This window comes from Pinus tabuliformis, chromosome 6 (genome assembly GCF_031772625.1).
Source record: "Pinus tabuliformis cultivar Carrire ecotype Pingquan chromosome 6, CPIR1, whole genome shotgun sequence".
In the NCBI taxonomy this organism is placed as follows: domain Eukaryota; kingdom Viridiplantae; phylum Streptophyta; class Pinopsida; order Pinales; family Pinaceae; genus Pinus; species Pinus tabuliformis.
Window position 1 is genome coordinate 1,490,622,652 of NC_142292.1, and position 14,129 is coordinate 1,490,636,780.

The following is a 14,129-nucleotide window of genomic DNA, read 5'->3' on the forward strand; positions in this document are numbered from 1 at the left end:
GCTCCAGTTTTGGGGATACGGTTATCTTTTGTTACTGCCGTTTTGAAATTCACAGCATAGGCTTAGATAATGCTAGATAGGGTTTACTGATATGAGCTGAGGGCTCCCTGTGGTCTTATGTTTGAGACCACATTGGAGTAATTTCCTCACGCCGCTCCTAAGCTTGTAATTTTTGTTAACTCTGGCTATGGTCCAGCAAATTCTGGGTTTTGCTAAGTCCAGGACTTTAATATTTGTCTATATTTGACGAAGGGCCATTTACTCTGGTTACAGTTATTTGTTTATAGTCTCATTCTTTTCACTGTTTAGCAATGTTTCCATGTTGAAATCGCAGACTTGCATGTATTGTCTTCTGCTTGTCTCATATGCGAGTTATTACTCTGCAAACATCCCTGTTGAGGTATATTTATATAATTGTTAATGTTTCTTTCCCGAGACTGTAAAGAAACTGGCTCTGTACTTTATTGGTTGTGTATGTATCTGGAAGGACTATCGTTTCGGAGGTCGACTGCTTCTATCTGGAAGCTTCACTATTTTTTGTTATTTCATGCAATTTGTAAGTTTTGAAAGCGTGACAGGCACCCATTACCATCACTCGTTTAAGTTTTCGTTCTATTATCTTTCTAGCCATTTCCAGCATATGGCTTCTATTTATTAGGTCCCTGCATGACTATACAGTAGATTTGTTTTTTTTTTAAATATGAATATTCCACTTATTGTAACAAAATAAAAGACGCACTGTAGGGTTTATTAGCACCCTGGATTCCCTGGTTACAAACCCCCTTTTGTCTTTGTGGCTACAACTTTGAGACTCCATTAGTGACTCAGACTCTGTTACAATTCTTGAGGGTTTATTATTACGAAACCTGAGTCGAAGACTTCCTGGTTTACTTGAATAGTTTATAACAGGGGTAGTGTGCGTACATGGTCCTGAAAATTTAGACTTAACACTATACATGAGTTCCTATTTCACTTGTAAATAACCCACAGCGTGTACCCAAGACATACAACCATTCTCCCAATTTATACTGTGTGGTTGCCCTGCTTGTTACAGGTTAATATGATATTACTCTTGCTGAAAATGAGTTGGAAAAGCTAACCCTTGTTCTCTGACATTTTTTGTTTAAGAAAAAGAATTGGCCAACTGAATAACCCTATTTTATTAAGTTTATTTAAAGGCTGGTCGAATGTTTTAGCCCGCACAGTGGAGCCAAAATTATTTTTGGTTCTTTCCCGTACATTAACTCTTCTGAGTATTAGCTTTGAAATTCAAGATTTTTGCTTAACGCTTCATACTCGTTCCTCAGACCCCTTGGGTATCTGTAATCAATTAAACACTACAACTTTCCTAGAGTTTGGTGCTCTAGATGGTCTAACTAGCCCCATACGTGCCTATTTGTTTCTTCTCTTATATATATATATATATATATATATATATATATATATATATATATATATATATATATATATATATATATATATATATACATATTTCTTTAATCTTTCTACCGCAGTTTCCAAATAAAATAAACAAAAGAAGCTACAGTCCTTAACTGTTTACAAACACATCAAGTACTAATCTTTTATTCAGCAACTTCAAGTTTTCCAGGATAGACCACTTACCTGTCTCCTGCTAGAAACAAATCAGTGCACCTTTGCAAAGATTGTCTTCGTTATTATCTACCTGCTGTCCACCCAACCATGAGATACATCCTCCTCGACGGTATCTCCCCCGAGCTCTCTTGCAAGGTCACTAACCTCTGCAAGTTCGTTGCACACCAAGTGCATGCTATCTGGTCATCACCAGACTTAGCATTTTCATCCTCACTGTCTGACCCTTCATCACGGTCCTTTTTCCTCTCCCTCCTCCTTTTCCTAGAGTCTCACTCTTAGGAGAGGTAGTTAGGGTTGCATTTCCATCAACTACCTTTTTCCAACTTCCCTCCTCGAAAGTTGCTAGTTTTTCTTTTCTTGCCTCAAAACATTTTCCATAATTAATATTTGAAAAATATTATTTTATTCAAATAACCATCATCCTTCAGTTTGTAAGTAAAACATGGTAAATAAAATATTAACATAAAAATATTTACAATATTCTGGGGCATCACAAGAACCTTTTCTGTTCTTGAATATTCTGTTGTTACGTTCTTTCCAGACATCCCAGATTAGAAAGCCTGGAGCTAAATCCAAAGCTTTGTTGACTATTTCATTATCAAAGAAATTTTTCCTCCACTTCTTCAAGGTGCTGGTAATGTTGCCCATATCCCTGTCTGTTTGCCTGAATATTGAAGCTATCCAATTCCACAAGGTAGATGTGAATGGGCAGAGGTTGAGAAGGTGATCCATAGTTTCTTCTTGTAATTCACATAGCTGGCATCTAGATGGACCAGATACCCCTCTTTTCCTAAGGTTTTCCCAGGTCAGAATTTTTTTATGCTACACTAACCACATGAACAGTTTGATTTTCATCTAGCTTTGGTTCTGCCATAGGTCCTTCCATACCCAATCAGGGTTTGGAAAGTCAAGCCCAAGGGCTATGCGCTTGGCCTCTTTGAGGTTAAAGGTGCCTTCATTGTTTTTTCCCCATCTCAACTGGTCTGAATCTGCTGATGTCAGAATCTTTCTCTGTTCCAGGATGGCTGTTAAAGCTTTTGCTTATGACTTCAACAGGAAGTCATCACTGTATACTAGGTTCTTCCATATTCTCCATTTTCCTGCGCTTTTTTCTAGATCCCAGAAGTCATTTACTCTAAGTAACCCTTTGTTGTCAGTATCGTTCTTAAGATTTGCAAATTCTTCTGTTAACAGTTTAGGTTCCTGTTGCCAATTGTCTTCCCAAAACCAAGCAAGGTTTCCATTTCTGATTTCTGAGACACTATGTTTCTGAACAATGGCTCTATTCTCCCATTCTTTGTTCCAAATGTGGGAGCCTTTGATGAGCCCAGACATTCTAATGTGATCCCTTTCTCGCCAATTGTTTGCATATTTTTGTTTCCAAATTTGGGCCCAAGGGGAAGCTGAATCTTTTAGCCATCTCCTACTTAGTTTTGCCCCCAAAACTTTGTTTAGCATTTCAGGATCATCACGTCCCAAACCTCCATGTGTCTTAGGTTTACAGATCTTTTCCCAGGCTACCAAGGCCCATTTTTTTTTCTCTTCCCCTTTTCCCCAAAGAAAATCTCTTTAGATATTTCTGCATTGATGCATGACTCCTTTAGGAGTGGCAAGGGCTGAAAACATAAAGATGGGGACAGTTTGTAGGACAGCTTTTGTGAGCACTAGTCGTCCTGCTAAATTCAAAGACCTGTTTGTCCATTTCTAGATTTTGTCTTGGAGCTTATTAGTCACAGGCTCCCAAACTGTCTTGCTCAGAGGTTTTTCTGTTAGCGGTACTCCCAAATATTTGGAGGGTAGCATATCTCTTTGAAAGCCTAGAATTCTAGATATATTTCTTTTAATAGCAATGTCAATATTAAAAAAGAAAATCTTTGATTTGGTAAGGCTTACCTCTATACCCATAGCCATTGCAAAGTTTTTCAGGATTTGTTTGTAGGCTAGAGCTTCCCTGACCATGGGTGTACCCTGTAGCATTGTATCGTCCACAAATTGTTGATGGGTCAAAGCATCTCTATTCATGGTGAGTTTAAGACCCTGGATTTTTCCTTCTACTTTGGGAGATTTGATAGCATTGCCTAGCCCTTCCATCATGAGAATAAAGAGGAAGGGTGAGAGTGGATCTCCTTGTCTGAGTCCTCTCATAGGTTTAAAGGTTTTGGAAGGTGAACCATTTAATAGGATTGAAAAACTGGAGGTAGTTACAAGGGCCATTACCCATATTACCCAGTTATGGTCAAAGCCATATGCTATAAGAACTCTCTTGATGTGAGCCCAACTTAGCTTATCATAAGCCTTTTCTAGGTCAAGTTGCATAATCATTCCTGCCTACCTATTTCTCTTAAGTGAGTGAACCATCTCGTGAGCTTGAATGATGTTGTTGAGAATTCGCCTGCCTTCTACATACCCAGTTTGCTCCTCGGACATGAGAGTTGGAAGAAGGGGCTTAAGCTTGTTGGCAATTATTTTGGAAATAATTTTGTACACCACATTGCATAATGCTATTGGTCTAAATCTGTCTGGTGTCATAGCATTATCCTGCTTTGGAATCAAGGATATGAAAGAGGTATTGAGCGCCTTCAAAACAGTTTTGTTTTTCCTTGAGTCCTCCACCACATCGAGGATATCATGCTTGACTATTCCCCAACATGCTTTAAAGAAGTCAACATTAAAACCATCTAGACCTGGCACCTTCCCATTTTGCATCTCTTTGATGACTTTTCTGACCTCCTCTTCATTCACAGGCCTGTTTAGATTATAATTGTCTTCTCTTGTCACAAGCTTAGGAATGTGCTTTGTAAAGTCATTGATGAATTGTGATCTGTCTAAGAGAGGTTCCTCAGCTATGCCTTGGAAATGTTGAACCATAGCAACTTCTATTTCTTTGTGGGTATTGAGTTGATTTCCTTGAGAATCTTTGATTTTTGAAATCCTATTATGAGACCTGTGATCCATGGTAGATTTGTGAAAAAACCTTGTATTCCTTTCTCCTTCTTTTAACCATTGTACCCTTGATTTCTGTTTCCAGAATATCTCCTCTTGCTTGCATAATCCTTCCCATTCCTGTTGATGGTATTTAGCTTGTTCCTTTCTTTCCTCGTTGAAGCCATCTATAGTGAGGATATGGTTAATTTCATGTAGCTTCCATTCAACAACTTGTTTGGCTTCAAAAATATTGCCATACTCATTCTTATTCCAATCTTTAAGCTTGAGTTTGATGTGTTTCAATCTTTTATGCAAGAGGAACATTTTAGTGCCCTATACTTGCATATCCTCTGTCCACCATTTTTCAACATTGCTGATAAAGTCAGGATGGGTAAGCAAAATGTTTTCAAACCTGAAAGGTCTATTTGTTGGAGTTACTATAAAGGACACTTCAAGTTGAATAGGCCAGTGATCCAAGCCACCAAAAGGGAGTATCATCGCTGACAAGTCAGGGCTTGTAAGGATAAGGTCCTTCGAGATAATAAATCTGTCTATTTTTTAAGCCACCTGAGACTCTCCTCCCCTTTTATTATTCCAGGTAAAGATGCCATTACTTGTCTCTGTATCTACTAGCCTCATATTGTTTATAAAATTCTAAAATGATATGGAATCTCTGCCCAATGATCTGGTTCCACCTTTTTTTTCAGACAGGGACCTGATCATGTTAAAGTCCCCTCCCAAAATCCAGGGGATGCCAGAAGCCTAAGTTTGTCTTCAGGCTTCTATGGACCATAAAAATTTGTTATCAAATAAACTTCCTTGTCCCCCAAAGGTTGAATAACCACTGATAGGTAGTTCCTGGATGCTTCAACATCAAGGATTCCTAGTTTCTGAGGGTTCCAAAGTGTGAGAATTCCTCCTGTTGTTTTGTCTGCTTTAACTTCTAGATATTCATATTTAATTAGCCATTTGTTGTGTATTTCTCTTATTTTGTCTATTGAACATTTTGTTTCCTGGATAAATATCATATCTAGTTTTTCTTCTTTCATTCTATTGCTGAGATTTCTTTGTTTCCTTTTGCTTCCTAGACCCCTAATATTCCATGTTGTAAGCTTCATTAACAAATATTTGTAAATGACTAACTAGTGAGGTCTTTCATCTTACCTGAGTTGATCATGAGTTTTCCACACTCAATCAGTAGCTCATTCTGTTTTTCCCTTCCTCTTTTCCTTCCTGGGTTCTTGGGAGCTTGTCCTCCTGTTGCCTCCATAGTTTTGACCCCTCCATTATCCTAACTATCATAGTTTCTTTTGACCCCTGCACCCTTTGCCTGCGTTCTCCAGAGGAAGAGATGTTGTACTTTGTTAAATTCATCTGGAGGTAGCGAATCCACTCCTTTGGTTGTTCCTTCCTCCAGGAACTTCTCTAGATCAAGATGCTCCCTTTCTAGTATTTCCTGCAGTTCAGTATCCTACGTTCCCACTATGCTTGGGGTCATATCTTGGTCCCTATCAAGTTCCATAGTGCTTGGCTGATCCTCCTTTTTCTGGCTTTTATCAGGTCTATCCTACCTGCTGTCATCCTTTTCCTTCTCTACAGGATTGTCCTTCATTACTTTACTCATTCTTTCATCCCCCTCTTCTTCTTCTGATATCTTGAACTTATTATGACTACGCTGTTTTTCCTCATAGATTTTTTTTTTGTTTTTCCTTCCTCCTTTTCCTCTGCCGCCCACCTTGGTGAAGCTTTCAGTCTCTTTACGTGAGGCTGCTTTGATACTGGTCTCCATTTTGCTTAAAGGGCAGTCTCTAAAGAGGTGCTCGTGTTCATGGCATTTACGGCATTTGAAGGGTACATGTTCATAATCCACCACTTGTACCCATTCCTCATCATAAACTTCTAGAATTATTTCATCCGGCAAAGCCCCAGAAAGGTTCATTTCCATGCATATTTTGGCAAATGAGGTATATTTTCCGTGCAGAGTGGCCTCTGATATTTTTAAAAAATTCCCTAGTTTATTACCTATGGCTTTTAATGATTCTGGCAGCCAGTAATCTAGAGGTAGGGAATATAGTCTTACCCATACTGGCACCGAAGTAAATGTTTCTCGCTCTGGAACAAAGTTCATAACCCATGGCCTCATATAGAGGCCTGCAGCCGCATAGAAGTAAGGTCCTCCTTCAAACACCTTGTCTTTATCTACTAGGTTTGTAAACACAACTGTGAAGAAACCCTTGGATCCAAGGTGTAAATCTATTTCTCCCTTAGGTTTCCAATGGTTCTTTATCCATATGTGTAGGGCTTTCTCTGTTGGCCAAAACCCCATGAATTTACATATCACTGCATAAGTCGCCATGTGCTCCCGGTGCGCCTGTAGCGCTGGATCACTTAACACCACTCAGGGTGTGATGGATGCCTTAGGTTTACATGGTCCTGTCTGACTGCTGGGGTCAATTTTCTGACTGTCTACTCCTGTACGCTTCTCTCTTCTGCCTTCCTCCTGCGTTTCTGCCTGCCTCTGTGCTCTGCTGTTTTCTTGTTTTCCTCTTTCTGTATCCCCGGATTCCGCTTCCATGGGCTTCTTGAAGCGGTTTGAAACAACATGACTGTAGGAGGGAGTGGAGCTCCCCCCTTCTCGCCCTTCCATGGTGCCCAACACTACAATCCTGTTGCAAACCCTAGTTCCGCGTTTTTCCTCAACCTTTGATCACCCGATCTCTATGCTAAAATCTCAACTCTTTAGTTTAACTTGTATAATGATTCTATTATTATTATTATTCAATAAATTTAATACTATTTATAATGATATTATTAATACTCATTAAGTAGTAGTGTTTGATTTGGTTTTTTTAATATAGTGGAAAATATTATAATTTATTATTGAATTTACATTTGGATAATTATTACTCGCTACTATCTTTTAATGTAAATTGATTTAACACTAAGGTAAACAATGTCAGAATTATCTTGATGGTGGTTTGTAAGAGGGAAAGCTTCCAAACCCAATTAATTAGTAGGTAGTAAGTTTTAATTTTGAATTTTTAACTCTCTTTTGTATCAAATTTAAAAATAAATAAATAAAATAAAAATAAAATTACTCAAATAAAAGTTATTTTCAATCATAATTTAAAACTTTAAATAAAATAATTACCCATTAATTTTTTTTTTTCAAGCAAGATTGTGAGTTTTTGTTATTTAAAATGTATTTTTGAATGCATAAATGGATTAAGCACTTGAAAAACCCCTTTAACACTAGAAACCCACTTAACTATTGACACTGGTTTTAGGACATAATCCAAGCCCAATTAACAACTAGTTACTAAGAAGTAGGTTTTGCCTTTGAATTTTTAACCATTTTATAAAATTTAAACAAAATAAAATTTTAATCAATTAAATAATAATAATAATAATAATAACTTAAAACTTTATATACAATAATTATCCATTAAAATATATTTTTCATTAACCAAATAAAAGGAGAATTTTAAATGGCATAGCTTAACTTAGAAATAAAATGGTTAACAATTTCAAGCAAGATTGTGGTTTTTTGTTATTTAAATTCTATTGGTGATTTTTTGTTATTAAAAATGTATTTTTGAATGCATAAATGATTTAGCACCCTGAAAAACCCTTTTGAAACTAAAATCCTACATATTAAATAACTTCAACTCAAATTTTTAAATATTTATGCATGATTTTGGTTTAAATTAACAAGAAAAAATGTTCCAAAAAAAATCATTTAATCTATTAATTAAACCACTGAAATTTATTTTCCAAAGGAATATTCAAACACTTGAGATAAATATAGGATTAGTTGGAGATTTGTCCCATATAAAGTCTTAAACAAAAAGACTATGCACGTTGTCCACTTCCAGTGATACATAGTTGTTCTCTTAAATTTCAATTCATTGTTGGATTACTTCCGCCCGAAAAACAATGGAACTTTTTTCCTTTTACCCGAAGTTTGCAAAGTATTATGTCTCTATTTCATTGATCATACCTTTTGGAAGCATATCACTTATGTACAACACATTCCTTTAACTAATAAGAAATTTGAAGGTCTTATTTGGCCTCCTTCCGAGGCATCTCCTATATCATAATTACTCATATCTTGGTTAATATTGGTTAAAACGATATGTTTCTTGAATAATTTCCACCTATTTAAGTAATGTTAGCATTACTTGATAACATTAAGTGTTTGTCTGTTTCCTTTGTCAATCTCATGGTGGAAGGTATAATATGAACATGTTTCGGTGTCAATGGACTTACACATGGCTACATGCATGTCACTTCTGCTAAATCTTAATCCATAAAATTGAGTATGAACAAGTTATTTGGTATAATGGAATTGTCTTATTGTTGGTGTTGCGACTGGTGATATCTTTTGTTGGTGGAGTATTCTTGTTGTTTCCACTGGTGATAGGAGTATTCTTGTTGTTCGTGGTGATAGGAGTATTCTTGTTGTTTCCAATGGTGATAGGAGCATTCTTGTTGCTGGATATTGTTGACAACCTCATCGACAGAGCTTGGACTGTTGAGTGATAAGTACTTGTAAGTAAACATTAAATACTAGTTAAAATAATTTATGAAAGCCAGTGAAATCACATACATATAATTATAGTAAACATTAAACATTAGTTAAAACAACTGATGAAAACCACCAAAATTACATACATATAATTACATTATTCCAGTTTGGTTCATAATATTTCTATCAAGTATTTTCATAATCTTTTAAAAGACGATACTGGATATGCTCTATGTGTTTGATATATGTTATGTATGCCTTGTAGGGGCGATATCATTATTATGACCTTCTTGCAATGACTAACTATGACTAATGCCCTATACTATTGAATTTAGTTATTGAATTCCTCAAGATGAATGCTTTTAGGAAGGAAATACCTTGAACCGGGTTGAAGTTTAACTACAGTGAAGAATTGGTTCATTACTAAGTACAAAAGGCATGACCACAGTGTAAATTCTAACACATGTTTCCTGTTCTTTACACACTGTTGTATTTTCTACCTTATACTGGATATGCTCTACATATATTATATATGCTATGTATGCCTTGCAAGCGAGATATGGCTGCTATGACATTCTTGCAATCACGAACTATGACCACCTATACTATTGAAGTTCATTATTGAATTCCTCAAGTTGAATGATATTAGGAAAGAAAGTTATTAGGAAAGAAATACCTTGAATGCTTCGACTTGCATTTATCCTCTAGGTTGAACAAATTATATTTTGTTCAACATCAACAAAGAGGCATGTTGTAGGAGAGTCTTCTATAGGAAAAAAAACGAAAGGATTTGTATATTCATCTCCAGTTGTAATGCCCCACTTAAATCTTATCATGCAAATTTTATTAATGTTTACATTACCTGAAAATATTGAGAAATATTGGTGAATACCTTCATTTTGGAAACTATAAATTTATTTACTAATATAAAATTCATTATTTCTATTTTATTCAAATTCCCAACTTGCCTTCTCAAATTGAATCTTAGGTAGGATATGGTCTCCTTCCATTATTTCAAATTATATATATATATATATATATATATATATATATATTCATCTCACATTCCCAAATGTACTCTCACATTTACTTAGGAGAAGACATGGTCCTCTCCATTTAATTACATCTCACATTCCCAAATGTACTCTCACATTTACTAGGGAGAAGACATGGTCCTCTCCATTTAATTACATCTCACATTCCCAAATGTACTCTCACATTTACTTGGGAGAAGACATGGTCCTCTCCATTTAATTACATCTTACATTCCCAAATGTACTCTCACATTTACTTGGGAGAAGACATGGTCCTCTCCATTTAATTACCAATATATATATTCATCTCACATTCTCAAATGTACTCTCAGATTTACTTGGGAGAAGACATGGTCCTCTCCCATTAATTTTTGAATTTTATATTCATATCGCATTTCCAAATGTACTCCCAGATTTACTTGGGAGAAGAGAAATCAACCGTAAGGATGGAGGAGAAGTTAATGACATTAATAAGAGATGGTTGAGGTGGAGAAGAGAGGGAGGGTATAAAAAGGGAAGGAGGAAGGGAGAAAATGGATTTGGGGGTCTTGCTTTGATTTTGGGGTTGGATTTGATTTTAGGATTACTGTGATTTTGGAGACCTAAGGAACCTGTGGAGGTTTCTTGGGTTTTTTGAGAGGGGGGAAATATTGTTTATCTTGGTCTGGATTATTCATTTTGGACACACTACATCTAGTTGGACTTGGGCTTGGAGGTCTAGGGAACCTGTGGAGGTTTCCTGGGCTAGGAATTATTTTCTAGTTGGTTGGAAGGTAAATCTAGTTGGGTTAGTCAAGAGGAGCGTTCACCAAGAGCAGTAGCTCAAAGGAATCTCCACCAACCATCGGTACAGGTATTCCTCTGTTCATATATTACTCGTGTAAATTATTGAAATGAAATGTTCACTATAAGTTATAGGAATTAGAATGTAAATGGTAAAATTTTCATTGTTTAAAAGTCTTGTAAGAAAGTAAATTATTGCCTCTTATTGCATTTAAATTCCATGCAAAATAGATCTGTTAGAAGACCCTAGGATAGGGCCTTACACATTGTATCAGAGCTTTCGTTCAAAATCTGAACCCAAAACCCACTAAACCCAAATTCTGCTATAAGAGCTTGTAACCCTCGTAAGGACTCATAATCCTAATATATAGATTCTTCAAATTTTCCATCCAAAATCCACCTTGCACCTATTTTCAAATCCTAAATTGACTCACATGTTATCAAAGAAATCCTCATTCGTAGATGCCATGTAAGTGTAGATCCATGAGATGGACCATGTAAGTGTGCTTCCAAAGAACCGTTTTGCATAAGCTCGTATACTAGCAACCTTGTCTTCCCATGGACACAAAAACCCAACAAAGACATGAGGTTTGGATGCCTAATTTTGCTCATTAGTTCAACTTCACTCTGAAATTCATCGTCTGCCTATTTTTTGTTTTCATCTAGCATCTTGACCGCAACACAAAAATCATCAGGGAACTCAACAATGTTAGAATCCCTTCTTTTTTCTCCCTTTAGGGCGTTTATATCGGGTCTGATGTCTCTGATCGAAGTCTTTGTGCTGTTCGAACTCCGCCTCCTGGAGGTTGGAGTCTAGCTTGGTCCATATCCTCTAGATCAATCACAAGTGCTCCATTTGTCCCTTAAGTTCCAGATTTTTATTCGTTATACATTTTTGGTTATCCATGGTTGGTTATCCCTAGCCGGATGTCCTTATTCTATCAGGCAGTTAGAGTCTGACTGGGAGATTATCTGGGTAAAAATTGGAGGTAGCATAGAGCTTGGTTGTATCCTGGAAGCAGTCCCCTTACGCACATATACATGCATCATCATCTTCTGGATGATACAAAGGTTTCTAACATAACATTTTCTTGGAGTTAATGCAACATAACCCTGATTTGTTTTGGTATACCACCATAGAGCCGTAATTTCAACTTTTATGTCATTTGAAATTGGCATATGAAAATAGCTTGGCATCATATGTCGGTCTTCTATTGTGGAGATCGACTGTGCATTTGCTTCTCTAATCCTCAACGTTTTGGAGAATTTCCTAAATGAGAGCACCAACGTGAGAACACAACGGGATGAGTTTATCTTAGATTTATTAGGACCTTTGTTGACTATACAGAAATTAATGCTAAGCTTGTTTATGGGGTGTGATTTCAGGATTTTCACAATGTTGAACCCGTAGAACTTGTCATGTATCCTCTTACAGGAGAAAATCCCTTCAAACATGAATCCATCAACCTAGGAACGTAAGCTTGTGGATAATTGAAATACAACTACATACTTCCATGAGGTTAATACATTGAAAATTGATTATATTTGATGATTAGACATTGATGATTAGGCTTTTGCATTCACCTTTCCAACGGTCTTCATCTCTCATCTCTTTTGGGAACTAGATTGTTGTATTTTTAAGCATTTGTGGACCCATCGACATCCCTTGTTGCTCGATGTCATCACCTATGGGACATACATACTATATTGGCATGAAATAGACACTAGAAGGAGGTCATGCTTGTCTAAGCATTCCTTGGTTTCATTGATGTCATTGAAGCTGCAATGATGGTAAAATTCTTGGTCTAGATTTTGCACAACTTAAAGAAAACAAGCATGCGTTCCTGATCACTTTCTTCAGGCTTTTATGGAGAAAAAAAGGTACAATGTATCAAAGTAGGTTACTTGTAATGAAGTTTCGCTGACTGCTATAGCTTCCTTTTCTCTCTATTTCTAATTTGTTTCTTGAATATATTATGGGAAAAAAAAAATCTTGGTAAACTCTCCAAGATGAGACACCTGATGATGTCTTACATAACCACCACTGTTGGGGTGAACCCCAAATCAGTACCATTGGTTTGAAAAACTAATTCTTTATGAATAAATATGGATCAAAATCATCGATTTCATCATCTTCCTCAACAACTCTGGATTCTTGGATGGCCTCATCATTGCACTTCAACAATTTAGTTTGTTGCATTGCTAGAAACAAGGATGCCCCATATGAACTTAACAAACCTTCTTGGACTAATTTTGAACCATGCCTATGAACATCTGATGCATTTTGATCATCAAGAGGCCACTCAATGCCATTCTAAGCCACATCAAAAGCTGTTTGCGAACCATCAAGATCATCATCAGGAAGATTACCCGAATTTGTCTTAGTCCCTTGCACTGCTTCGACCACATCAGTAGAAAGTCTGGTCAAATTTTCTTTTCATATGTCACCTGAATTTGGAGAAGTATCTATTACACTCCTTTTATGTTCTTCACATGAATCCCTGTTCTCATTTCTTTTCTTTAGCAGCTGACTTTTATGGACCATAAGTTCAACTTGATCAGGTGTACATGTTGTTTTAGTTCCACTGTTATCATCCTTTGACATATGAAAAGCGGGAGAAAATATTGTCCCCATGATAGATGGACGTGCTTTATTTCGTTCAATGCATGGGTCATCAATGGTAGAAAATTCTAATCTCAGATCCTGACAAACGTCATCACCCAACTCTGTATTGGCATTTACAGTTGTGGCACTGTTGCCTCCAATATTTTGACGATTGGGAGAAACAAGGCTGGTAGAAACATGAACAATTCTATGCTTTCGAGCAGAGGAAGTAATCAATTCTGCAACTTTTCTTTCCTTCATTTCAAGATCATGACAAGATTTTTTGCACCTCCTATTAGAACTGGGGCATATTTGTTCATTGTTACCAACTCTTGTGGAATATTTCCTTGATTTGTTCTTCATCATTATTCTATAGACGTATTGCTTTTATCTGTAATTCTTTTCAACCTTCACGTTATGCCAAAAATAGTTAACCAACCACAACAACCAATTGTGTTCTTCAGGTTGAAATTTTACCCATAAAATTACACAAGGAAACATCAACAAGATTCCAATCTTGAAGCTCTCCCAAATATCTGACTCTTTTGTTTAGGGGAATGGTCCTCAAGTAGCTCATGACATCAGCCAAGACATATATCTCCACCACGACAGAAAAGTCAATAGCTTCTACTACTTCCTC

General features: G+C 36.5%; 1 pseudogene; it reads right to left on the reverse strand.

Annotated features, from left to right (window-relative positions):
• Nucleotides 1–12,970: 12,970 nt before the first annotated feature.
• Nucleotides 12,971–13,908, reverse strand: LOC149264294 (uncharacterized; annotated as a pseudogene).
• Between the last annotated feature and the right edge of the window lie 221 nt (nucleotides 13,909–14,129).